This window comes from Coptis chinensis, chromosome 8 (assembly GCF_015680905.1).
Source record: "Coptis chinensis isolate HL-2020 chromosome 8, ASM1568090v1, whole genome shotgun sequence".
In the NCBI taxonomy this organism is placed as follows: Eukaryota; Viridiplantae; Streptophyta; class Magnoliopsida; order Ranunculales; family Ranunculaceae; genus Coptis; species Coptis chinensis.
The window spans coordinates 18682982-18696798 of record NC_141463.1 but is presented as its reverse complement, the minus strand read 5'-3'; positions in this window follow the sequence as shown (position 1 = coordinate 18696798).

Below are 13817 nucleotides of genomic sequence, written 5' to 3'. Positions count from 1 at the left end.
ACTATGTGTATTTCCATGAGTATTATGGGGGAGGGGTGTTTCATGTAATGGACCAAGGGCGATATAACATAGCCCTTGGTAGCCTATCCCTGAATGTAGGCACCACCATGTTATTTATCCTGATGAATATTTTAGGGGAGTGACAGTTTACTTCTGTAAATAGTATCGCTGGTGACGTTTTCCTTGCTTTAGCTGAGGAACGTCGCCTATATGACATTCCCAGAGTTTTAGTGGCTAGTCTAAAGAGAGCCCATATCATAAGGCATAAGTATCTTCTTATGCCTCTTTTGGTTTGCCGCATCATGCGCGGTTGTTTACCTGTATTCTGCACCTAGTTCACGGATTGGGTTAGGGTTGAAACCATGAGACCCACCAATTGCATGGTTCGTTCATTTTACGTTATGACTTGGCTGGGATGGCAGGTGCAACCTCATTTGGTTGCTCCTTACACCCTATCAGACCAAGTAACACTAGATAGGTTAGCACATGTAGATGACACACAACGAGGGTTTGGTAAGTTATCATAGCGTGGCAGGACGCAAAAGAGCCTTAGTCCTATGAAGAGGAAGAGGATGACACTTAAACGATGGAGTTAAGATAAGTTTTTAGTTTCAGTTCGTGTCTGCTTATGTCCCAAGCAATTTGATTCTTGTAACCCCATAATGGGTGGAACTCATATAGAGTTGCGTCTGTTTTTATTTTCTATATTAGTATGTTTTAAACTAGTTTTGTAGATGTTCTAAAATTTCACGCGTTTCCATGATATTTTTCTACCCTTTTTATTTCAATACTTTGAGGACAAAGCATGCTTCTTGTTTGGGGGTGGCATAGAAACACGTGTAATTTAAGGCATCTGTTAGGATATAGATATGTATAATATGCACTTGTTTTCTAGAAAAAATTTCAAAAATAAAAAATAAATAAATAAAAAGTGATGCTATACACTTAGGAATATTGGTATTGTTTTCTTTCTCGATGCTCTGAATAATCTAGAAGTTTCACGTTAGCTTTTGCATTATAATAGTTTTTAGAAACTTAGGTTAATATAAAGATAATAATCTTTGCATCTTTCTATAAATATATTGTATGAGTATCTATGATTGTTGGCAGTAAGTTTTTGAAATCTAGGCTAGAGTACTTATTCTACAAATCCTGTGAGAATATAGCCTAAAGCTTTATATGAGTGAAATATTTGAGAAATGACATAAAGGAGAAGTAAATTCTGGATAGAAAAATCACACGTTCACTTGCTTGATCAATATACCATATCCTAAGCGAGAATTTAGGCCCTCTTTGGATCGATATAGCCAAAAATTCAAACCTATGAATTATTTCCCGCTAGTCGCCCCTCTGAGCCTTTCTTTAGCCTTTCATAAACCATAATTCCTTGACCCTTTTACAAAAACAAAACAAAATAAAAAATCAACCTACCCATTTTAGAACGAGTTTGAGAATAGGATGAGTGAAGAAAAGAAAAGAGAAAAACCTATGTAAACAAAAATTAGCTAGTTGCTTCCGAAAAGAAAAAGAAAAGAAGCTTTCATCCAAAGAAAAGAAAAGAAAAGAAAAATAAAAATAAAAACAAAATAAAAACTCCAAAAGTAGAACAAAAGGAGTTAAAAAGCCAAAATAAAAAGGCTAAGGATGGAAACAAAGTGTACAAGTAAAAGAACAAGGTTTTCTCTAGTTACAGAAGATGAAGATTCTATTATCTCAAACTGGTTCTTTTTGAATATCCATTTCCTTCATTCTTAAACCATCACCTAATCCCCGCAAAACCTAATAAAGACCTCTAGCTCAATTAGAAATAGGTTAGTGTGATAGTAAGTGGCAGATGTGTTTGATCGACTTCGGCTTCCTTGTGTGTCATTGAGATTGTAAGGTAAAGTGTGCCCATTGCACACTGGAGTAGAGAAACTTGAGCGGAAAAATCAGAGTGTTTTTGTCTTGACATTTATGTGAGGACTTACTTAAGAACGCTATTCCAAAGTTTCAGAAACGGATATGTTAGTGCATTTCATAGTATTACTCATTGTATATATGTTTATTCGTAGATGATTGATTATTATGCATATATTAGCTTAGGTTCGACTTGATTATTTTGTATTTGTTTCTAGTGAGATGTATAGATAATTGAGACAATAAATAAGGAAACAATAGTTTTATTTCTTAGCCGTTATAGTATAGATGAAGTTTGTGAGTACCTTCACTGGAAAACTCTCACGAGGCAATAACTTCGTCCACTAGGGAATTCCTAGTGGTTTAAAGGCCCTTGTTGCGATATGGTCAATGCTGTCCTTTTCTTGAAATGAGAGTAGTTAGAACTCCATTTTTGGTAACTTATTCTAATTTCTCATATTTGCTTGAGGACAAGCAAAATGCTGTTTGGGGGTGGTTTAATAAGAGCCCAAAACTGTAGTTTTAACCCTTTAACAATATTGCTATTTGACCAATTATGTGATTAATAAGTAAGAGTTAGTACTGTTATCGTGTTCTTATGTATTTCAGGGATTGGAGTCGAATATGTGCAGAAATGCGCCCTTTTTGGTAGATAAAGGAGCAAGGGTTGGTTGCTAAGAAGTTCTATGATAAAAAGCCAAGATTCAAGGAGAAAAAACCTTTTTAAAGCCCGGTCAAAGCTGAAATGTCAAAGTTAACGCGGGCAGAAATAGCACACAAAAGTCAGCAGAACTTTTGAAAGACGTATCTTTTGACTCAGACCTCGGAATTGGGCATATTATATGTCACAACGACCGGCTTGGAAAGAGCTTTCCAATGGTCTAAGCCTTGACCAAATTAGAGGAGCAAAAGTGGATAAAAAGACTATTGAAGACAAATCTAGCTGAAAAGCCCTTTGTGTACTAAATTACTGAGGTTTTGGGCTTGATTTTCCGGCCCAAAACAGTCTCTTCAGCCTATGCACGATTTTGTAGATCTGGTCTCCTCCATTTAACAAACAAAGACTTAGCTTTTAAGGAACTAGACCTAGATTAAAAAAATTAGTTTTAGACTCCATTAATTAGTTTTATTACCTTGTTTTGAATTCAGTTTTGAATCAGTTTATTGTTATTATTCATTAGATCAATAAAGTTAGTTAGTTATTGATAATTCTAGTTTTATTTTATTAAATCATTTTTGCTTCAATTCATAGATTTAGTTAATAATCATTACTAGTTTTAATTCAATCTTGCATGATTAGATTTTCATTTTAAATCAAATAAGTAAATTTATATTCTTTTATCATGTCTTGTTATTGTTTATATATAAATGATAGTTGAATGAATCAACGATAAAACCTCTATTAGAGGGGTTTGAAGAAGCCTTGATGAAAACTTGATTGTTGTTAGCGTAGAATAGTTCATAATATTCTATTCCATTCTAGAAAGTAATTAGTTCACCATGAAAATGGGTTTGATTGCTTCACATGCTAGTTGTTAGTTGGTAGAGATTACCATGAACAATTAGGGATTAGAAACACCCAATTGTTATGCGGAAGTATTGCAATTCGGATTACAAAATTTTTTCGTTAGTAAATTAAGTCGAGTTAAGGTGGAATCAAATTCCCCTAATTCTTTATTTAGATTCGAACCTTAGTATTTTAATTGCCATCTTATTATTTAGAACATTTCGATTACGCTATTTCCCATCGTTGTTAACATTATTATATAATCCGTACTCTCATTGACTTTGATAGAACTGATAATCTTAGTTAACGTGAGTTCTAAAGAACTAGGAGTGGAACGAACTTTCTATTCTAACTATATTGCATTAGCATCGAGAGTAGAAAACTTTGATAATATTAAACGTAAATCAGCTTTAGTTTTACTTACCTTGTCGTAATTGTATTCGTAGGTAAAACTATCGTTTTTACATTTTATCATCGATCGTTCACTCTGGGATGTTTGTAACAATGAAAGACCATTTGGTGGAATCACTGTTGTTCTAGGTGGTGACTTCGGACAAATTCTTCCAGTTGTACCACAAGGTGAACATGAGGATATTGTAGGTGCATCACTGAGAAGGTCTTTGCTCTGGAAACACGTCAATGTTTTATCTTTGGTGCAAAATATGAGATTAGACAGTGACTTGCTAGAGAATGTGTTATTCTCCAATTTCTTGATGGAGGTATTACTTAATTTCTTGAAAAAAATAATGTTTTTTGCTGACCATTTTAAATTATACACAATCACTAATCTCATATGCTCTCATTTGAAATTTTTAGGTTGGAATGAAACTAGAAGAAAGTGTTCAATTGCCACCGGAGATTCAAAATTGTAACAATCTTCATGACTTGCTAAATAATATATATACCGATCTAAGTGAGAGTATGAAGCTAACCCAAATTATTTGACCATGCGGACTATCCTTTCAGCACGCACCGATGACGTTAGCACTATAAATGCTACTACACTAGATACGTTTCCTGGGGAAGAAATTGTTTGCTTAGGTGCTGACAAGTTAGGCGCTGCCAGTGTTGTTGATAGTGGTAACACAAATAGCTATCCGACAGAGTACTTGAACTCCCTCGATCCTTCTGGGTTGCCTCCATTCAAGCTTACACTCAAGACGGGATGCCTAGTAATGTTGCTGGGAAATATAGTGCCAACAGATGGACTTTGTAACGGCACATGCCTGATGATTGTGTGCACAAAGCCACACGTGGTGCAAGTTCTAATCTTAACTGGAGAAAAAGCAAGGAATGTACGCTTTATCTCGAGAATATCATTAACGCCTTCGACCAATGAAATACCATTTCAAATGACCAGACGGCAGTTTTCGATTCGATTGTCGTTTGCAATGACGATAAAGAAATCACAGGGGCAGTCTGTTAAGTACATTGGTATTGATTTGTGAAACCCAGTGTTTAGCCATGGTCAATTATATGTGGTGTTATTGAGATGCAGTTCTTCAAAATGAATCAGTGTCATCCTCCCTCTTGATTCTTCAAACCACACAGCTAACATCGTGTATCCGGAAGTACTTCTTTAGTTTGAGAGAAAGTATATTTCGTAACTCTAGATGTTTATTTCTCAATTTCTTTTTATACAAGATTTAAAGTTTATGGAAAATTACTTCTAAACTTATTAATATTCTTCTTGCAGTGGAATTATCATATTAAGCCGTAACATTAGCAACTTTGCAGATAATTTTAGCTACTACGGTAAGCACAAGTAATTACATTTATTCTTTGATGCACATGTGTTAATAGTTCAAACTCTTTATTTCCATGAAGCCATTGTAGTTAAAGAAATTTTTGTGATGCATGTATTATGAATTTAACATAGTTAGATTTAACATTTATGCATCAATAGCATCCATAATAGCATCTGTAATACACATTTATGCGCTGGAATACGTACCATATGGTTAACTATGTTGGAGAATAGAAGTTTAATAGGAGTTTGGTTGCATAGGAGTTTGAAGAACAAGCAATATGTTTATGTATTAAACATTGAATAGGACTGTGGGGTAGTAGGATTGTTTGGAAGAGTTTTACTTTCTGTTATATGTTTTGGTTATGAGTATCACCTTGCTTCAGCAATAGGTTTGGTTTTGGTTATCGTGTATATGCAATTGTAATAATTTGCACAAAACCTATACTGTCAAGGCTATGCATAGACACACTTGGGCATCTACTAGGCGCTATTTTTTTAGCAAATTGCCTCTCCTTTTCAAGTGACATCTTCGTATACTATGCCTCATGTCATATTATTTTTTAATAGACCACTTAAAATATTATAAAAAAAAAACACGTTCTAACTACACTCATGGATTACAAGATCATGATTAGATCCACAATAGCCATGTAAGGTAATTTTTTCTCCATTCCCATACTAACATGCATGTGACCAACCAACAATCAGAGTTTTTTTGGTTAATCAATTGGAATGGGTAGTCAATCAGTCCTGTCATACTAAGAGTTGTTAATTAATATGAGTGAATTCACTTGCACTTCAAGATTAGCTTGCATTTATCTATTTTTTACGAGTGGATTAGTTTGCATTTCAACATTCTTTTACATGGATTCATATACCAGTAGGGTACTTACTTGAACATAGGCTACTATACCTTTTCAGTTTAGGATCCAAAGTTTTTTGTAGCATATATACTTGATAATCCTTTTTTTTTGTGTGTGTTCCAGGGTCTTTGATTGCGAATCGTTGAAGGGGAAAAAGGGTTGGGCAGAAAAAAAAATGCCGCTGTATGTTGATATTGAAGCCCCATATGTTTCAACTACTTATTGAGTGTAAAAATGTCTAATGATACCGCAAAGATAGAGTCCACTTCAAACCCAACATCCATGATTAATAAAGAAGAGGATCATGCTTTACTGTTATTACAGCAACAACATATAAACCACAAGAAAGCTAGAGCAAGGGAGCGGTGAATTAGAAGGAAGGAAAACAAGAAGAAGAATTCCATTACGAACATTACCCCCGAACCTGTCTCAACAACTAAAGCTGAAGATGATAAGGACTCCTAGTGCCCAAAAGTACTTTTCTTACTTTTTTCTGTTTAATCCACGTTTTGTGGTTGTTGGATTTTTTAGTTTTTATTTCAGTTTATAATAATTTGAGTATCAGTTAAAACGAAGCATTTCCTTGAAATTATGTTTTCAGGGTACTGAGAAGACGTGTGAGTGAACTTTAAATGGGGATTCCGATGGAAATTGTGTTGTGATCATAATGGGGGTGATGAGGGGATTGAGAGTCAATAGTTGTCGGGTTCATTAACTCCTCAGGTAACCCTTCAATATGTATGTTCGTTGAAACAGTGTTTTTGTTATGTATGCTCTCTTCGTACATTAAATTAGGTGTTATCCTTGGCCTAGTGCTCTAACATAGTAACATTGTAATCCGTGTGATTCTTAGCCTCTTAGGTATTTTACGCACCATCTTTTCTAGGTGTCTCTTTATGATTGGTTGCCATATCTTATATGTACACTACTGTAATGAGCACTTACCCCGGTGTATGGTATGGTATATAATCTGGAAACAATGTCACAATTTAATTGGAACCACCCATTCAAAATGACTAATGAATATGCTTGAGTATCTCTTGGTCTTGCTTTCGTTTAGGTGTAGGCTCAATAACAAAATGAGCATAAAGTTTGCGTTCATTCAACTGTTTCCCTTTCCTTTCTAGGTTTTTGAAACCAAGTTGCAATACCATTCAATGCGGCAGTTGAGAATAAGGATCAGGGACAAACTACTTTCCAGCAAATGGTGAGTCGACTTTTTCCTTTCCATAGTAATTAAGTTTTTTCTTCTAGTTAATTTTTTGGAAAAAAATAATTTTAGAGAGATGGATATAGGATATGTCTAAGGGATTAAATGAAAAAACATAACATAGATGATTGCTAATTTAGTTGATTAGTACTTACTCAACCACTAATTAATACATCTGATATAGCCGTCTTCAGTGACAAGAAATACAAGTTACTATAACCTTAGAAAAGTGTAAGCAGCTGCAAGATAATGAGGTGACTCCACTTAACATACCAATGTTTTCTACTTTTGAGCTTGAGCCAATGACTTGAGTCATAGGGTTAAAGAAGTATGCTTATTAGACATAGACACTTGCGCCTTTGCTTTTCAGGTGTTACAAACGAATGTCTACTCATTTTCTTCAGGTGAGCCTTTTTTTCTTTACTTTTTTTCTATGTTTATTCCGAAGGATGGATGATTAATATATTGATATGTGGTATAAATACATGCTTGATATTTAATGTTTGATTTTGAACTGATGGTTTTATTGGGTTCATGGATAGATTGATCAGTTTATGAGTATTGTATTTTTACTCTCATAGAACTATTGTAATAATTATCTTTGGACTTGAATGATTGTATGGGGTATGTACTATTAAGTCCAATTTTTTTGGGGTTTGTACTATTAAGTCGATTTAGTATACGTGAATGATTGTGTGGCTCAAGAGGTAACATGATTGACTGGAAGCAGTAGTGATTGCTTTGTTTGATTATTAAGGAAAGTAACATGTGTCAGGTATCCCATGATGGTTGAAGACTTGAAGCTCTGATAACCTACTTGTACTAATATAATAATGGGTTTTTTAGACTTTGGTCCTACGCATAGTTGGTTTATTAGACTTTGGTCCAAAAAAGCTTGAATATTAGACTTTAGTCCTAGTTCGGTTTGTTCACCGTTAGTCAACTCAGTTGATTAACAGTCAACGTGGTCAATCTGCCATCAGCTGAGTTGACTAACGGTGAACAAACATAACTAGGACTAAAGTCTAATATTCAAGCTTTTTTGGACCAAAGTCTAATAAACCAACTATGCGTAGGACCAAAGTATAAAAAACCCTATAATTAATAGCTATAGGAAGAACTTATTCCAATCACTATGAATTTTTTTGAAGTTTTTGCACTCTTGGAAGCCATAGTGTCTTCCAAGAATAATGATTATACAATTATAGGTACCAACAAGAATTTTTTCGGTTTGTCGAAATAGTTATCAAGGTAATTGACTAGCATGCCGGTTATATAAAGAGTAGATTGGACAACACTCTATGTGTAGGTTTCTAGGGATTAATTCAACTTTAAATTTTGGGTTATTGGAATGACCTATCTTGAGACTTTGTATGATCTGGGTGGTCATGTTGAAATAGACTTCCATGATGCATTGTAGTAGTTGATGTGTAGCTTGAAGCTAACTATATTATTATTAATTACTTGATGCAGGAGCAAAGGAACTGCTGTTGCAGATACGATTGGCAACTAGCTGATTTTATGCACATGGAGATGCAAAGTTAGTGAAAGTTGTGGTGTTCTCAACCCACGCATGTGAGAGGATACTATAAATTGCTTATAAATGCGACCAATAGCAAGACTTTTGATTGCAGTTGGAGTTATGAATCTATTCTTAATAGTATTGCGATACACTTCAATTTGCTTAGTGTTGGTAATAGTGGGCTGGTACTTATACTGTATTGTAAATTATCAACAAGGCTTCTATCGTATTAGAGACCTCTCCAGTCATAACTATATGGATCTTATTTTTGTGAATTCTATACATACTTGCTAATGGTATCTTGACAGATCTTAGTGCGTCTTCCAGATGCAGAGTGCACTATTTTTTTCCTGATAATCATGGAATGCTCTAAATGCTACATGTATATATATGATCTCTAAAAAAAAATTGGAATTGTCTACATGGCGTGCAATTATTGATATGTTTGTGTCGAAGGCGTGAAGAAGTCACAGGCAAATTCTGATGCATTTTAAGGGAAAGAAGAATAGGAAGGAAATGGCTACACAAAACATAGCAGTTTTACGAATTTTTGCACCATTAGGAAAATTAAGAATATGTATAGAATTTGGAAATCAAAAGAAAGCATGAGAAGAAGAGAAGAGTATAAACAATTGAAGTGAACTTAGCGACAATAATCATTAAAAAGGGTAGTAACAAAACTTGAGATGAAAGGACATTCAAATTACATAATGAGCACAAGAGAAACTTCTGGACATATGTGACATTGATGGGCAACAATATAAAGGTAATGAATTAGATATCAAATTCTCTAGAGATAAAGGCTTTTGTTAATGTGAAAGCGTTTGTTATTATTTGTTTTAAGCTAAGACAACATTTATATCGTAAGCAATAAGTGAGAATGCACCTAAAACAATTGAGTAAATGTCTAATCGGCCTCTAGAAGTTCAAATTACAAGGCCACCAGTATAAGGCACACCAGTCTGAGGTAACCATGCGTCCCCAACTATAAGTTCTGAGACAGTGAACTTGACTGCATCAATGGCATCTATGACATGGTAACCAAGCCATGTAACTCTATTTGAAGTATTTGATCCTGGGCCAGAATTGTTGTATTCAGCGTAATATAAAGTAGCCAGAGCAAAATCACCATACCATATATATTTTACCGAAAACCTATTACCTTATACATATTCAACCGAAAACCTATTACCATACTCAACCAAAACATCTACTTACCGTCTATTTTCTTTCTTATTTTCCTTGTTGTTTTTTTTCCTTTACTTCACCTCCTTACCGTCTCTATTTATTTTTCCTTGACTTCACGTTGCAAAAACCTGTACGTTGTTCACCAAATCAGGTACTCTTCTTACTGGTTTCCTTTAGTTTGTTTTCTCTTTATGTTATGTCTGATAAGTTGAATTGTTAGGGAAATAAGATAGGTTGAAAAAAATAAGCAAAGACTCACTTTTGACTAGACCAAAGGAACAAGGCCTTTCAACCTTAAACAAATACTCTAAGCTGAAACAGAGTTCACAGTTCACATATACCCAAATTAAAATCATATACATAAGCAAATATACAACCTACGCAGAGACAAGTGTTTACAATGCCTCTTACTTTGCTTTTATTGATAACAATTACATTTGTTTTAGTCAATTTTAGTAGTTCTTATAATAATTTTATGTCTTATGGAACGTACAGTTCTAATATGGTTGCAAGAGGGACAACAAAGCGTACTACAAATAGTGGCAGAGCAGCACATAGTACAACCAGACAACACATGTCAAGAAATTGAGTGAATGACTCAATCTATAAAATAGGTGTGTTGTGTGATCCATATTAACGGGGAATGTATCAAAAAGGGAGTTGGAAACCACCGTGTCAGTCGTGTACTAGAACCACAGTAAGAGATGCTCAGCAGATGGTTAGTTGAATTGGACATTGCTGATACTCAAGTGACATAAGGTAAGATTTGCTCCAACTATTCCAATTTATTTATGTTTGGGAAACCTTGAGATGCTTTTTTTCAAACTTCATTTTATGACGTTGCGTCTCAAATATTAGACTCTCCAATTGTTCATCTGTGAAGAAATCTTAAATAGTTATTTATACAAATATGACTCTGAAGGCAACCAGGTTTTGCATATATGTACCACATTCACATCCACTATTCTCTGAATTGCCAATAGGAACCATACATTGAAAGAATAGAACCAGTACACCATAATACAATGTCGCCTCAAACCCAAAAGATGAGAGACTTACTTACCTAGACTTCTTTAAGTAGAATTCACTATTTTGCTTCTTACCTATGCGCTATGACACTTAATTATTGTGTTGTCTGAATAATGTATCGCTCTAAGAGAATAACATACATACAATTTTTTATATGACTACACATTTGGACAAGATAAATGGTATTAGAGCATGGCGAGCGGTACTTTAATTTATAGTTGATTAGCTTGCATGATGACTTTATTCATATACATTCCATGCAAATAATATAATGCGTGTCTTGGAAATTTTAGTATGCAAACTTGATTCTGGACTATATTCTTCAATTGTGTGTGTGCAAAATTGGGAAAGCGTTCAATTGGAAGTTGACGTCTTGGTATGCAAATATTGTTGCCTTTCTTTTGCAGGCGTAGAAAATTATTATTGAGTAGTATAGTAACATTGTGAAAATATAAAGTGAAATAATTTGGCCTGAGAATTAGATGCATCATCCATGTGCGGAAGCTTTTCTTAATATTTCCCACCATTTCTTAGGCACACCATGTTGTACTTTCCGATCACCTCACCTCAAATTTTATACAATCCAGTATAGTGGGAAGAAGCAAACAAGTAGTTCTAAACTTCTTGGAATCGCAGTTTCTTTTTTCAGGTCCCCGCCTCAAATGTTGAAGCCCAGGATAGAGTGCTTGAGCTGGATGGAGATAGGTCTTACGTAGTTGATCGTGCCCAAGTCATGGAAAACAGGAAGGAGGACTTTGAAGTTTGATCAATCTTATTTTTTTACAGGTTTGATAGCTCTCAATTGTGTCCATAAGTTTGTCTTATAGTTTATTTAGTTACAGCAGTATTAGTTTTGATACTGAACCTTAACATAAGTATGGAGTTGCCTCACCATATTGGAATTCAAGAAGTTACTCATATGAATGAAACTCTTTTGATTTCCTCTCAAATCCTTACTAGCAAACTACTTTAAGAACACTTTTGAAATTTGTAAACATTATTTGACTTCATTTAATGACCCTTTGGGAAGATGATCTCCAAAGTGTTGTTCAAATAGGTTTCTTTCTCTTTTTTTAATAGAAATTTAGTGGTAGCAAACAGTAATCGAGGCAGGTTTTATAATGAAGTTGCTTGCCTACCAAATCATTGTCAAAACTACAGTGATTTAATTTGTAAGCAATGCTTCACCTTTACCACATCGATAATTTGTAATTCTTAGCATTAACTAATATCAATTACTTTACTGCATACCAAGTCAAACTTTAATACCTAATCTTGATAATTGAGCGATAGAGGGCATTTAGGTCTTTAAGTCCAAAACATCCATTTTTGGTTTGAAATATCCCTCTTGGAGGGAATTACCTCTTCCAGACATATTTGACCGGGCCCCTCCAGTGGGTTTATGCCATTGACTCCCACGGTACTACATTATGGAGGGTGGTGAGCATACGGATCCACCGGACATTCAAGGAATTCATTTGGGGATGATGGATCTAGCGACTTCTACTTCTGCAAACCCTTCCAATAGTTCGATCTGCAAGTATCGCTTCTGCTGGTGGAGGAAGAGCATGGTCTTCACTCTTCAACTTGAGTAAGAACTCGAAACTCCAACCTAATCTTGACAAGGTATATCATATATTTAGTAATTGTGTTGCTGTTGTTCCACTTGAAATTGTGGAACAAGGGGTTTCTCTTTGGAAGGAGTATGTTGTTGGGTTCTTTGTGGAGAAAAGGCTTCCTTACCCTCTTGTTAAAGATATACTTACCAAACAATGGAAAATAAAAGGAAGTTTCGACATGGTTGCAGACAAAAACTTAGTCTATTTTAAGTTCTTCAATGAAGAAGACTGACAAGATGTGCTTGAACTGGGGCCTCTTTTCATAACTAGTAGAGTCTTCATTGTTAGACCATGGTCTGAATCTTTAGAACAACATAAAAGCAAAATTAGAGCTTTACCAGTGTGGGTGAAAATGGATATACCTAAGCAACTATGGACTAAGAGTGGGATTGAATTTGCTCAGTTAGTTCTAGGAAAGGGGAGTGAGAAAGATGCGATGAGATTGGTGTGGAATGGTTTCATCTATTGGGTCTGGAAAACTAGAAATGACCATATTTTTGAAAATATACATAAATATGCGACTGAAGTTGCTCAGTCAGTTCTAGGAGATGTACGAATTAAGTTGGTGGCAATGGATATTACAATGGAACCGGGACAAAAAACAGAACATTTCATGGATATGTGGAATTTACAGGTCAAAGTTCGGCAAAAGCAAAGGAAGGTATGCATATGGGAGAGGGCAGAGGAAGGAATACTGAATCTTAATACTGATATATGGTACTTTACAAGGCATTAATGGGGGATGGGCAGCAATGATCAGGAATGAATTCGGTGAAGTGGTTGCGGCAAGTCGAGGCAAATCCAACAAACACAACATATAGCTTATTGAGCTGCAAGCTGTTGAGAATGGAATGAGTATGGCTCTTAGACATGGAATTAAGAGGATTAGAGCGCAAACAGATTTGAAGAATGTAATTTCATTCCTAACAAGGAAAACACAGCAACCATGGCAAGTAGAGAAGATGATACGAAGCATTGCAAGGATGAAGACAGAGTTTAAATATTTTAGTATCACCCATGTATTTCGGGAAGCTAACAAACTAGCTGATGCATTAGCTAGTGATATACCTACTATCAGCTACATAGAGTTAGTCCCTAGTTCATTTTTAGAAGATGTTAAGAAAATTATATATGAGGATGTAAGTGGAAAACAATATGTGAGAGAATGTAACAAACTATGATTTTTCAATTTAGTCAATGAAAAGGGGTAGGGGACCTCTATAAAAACCT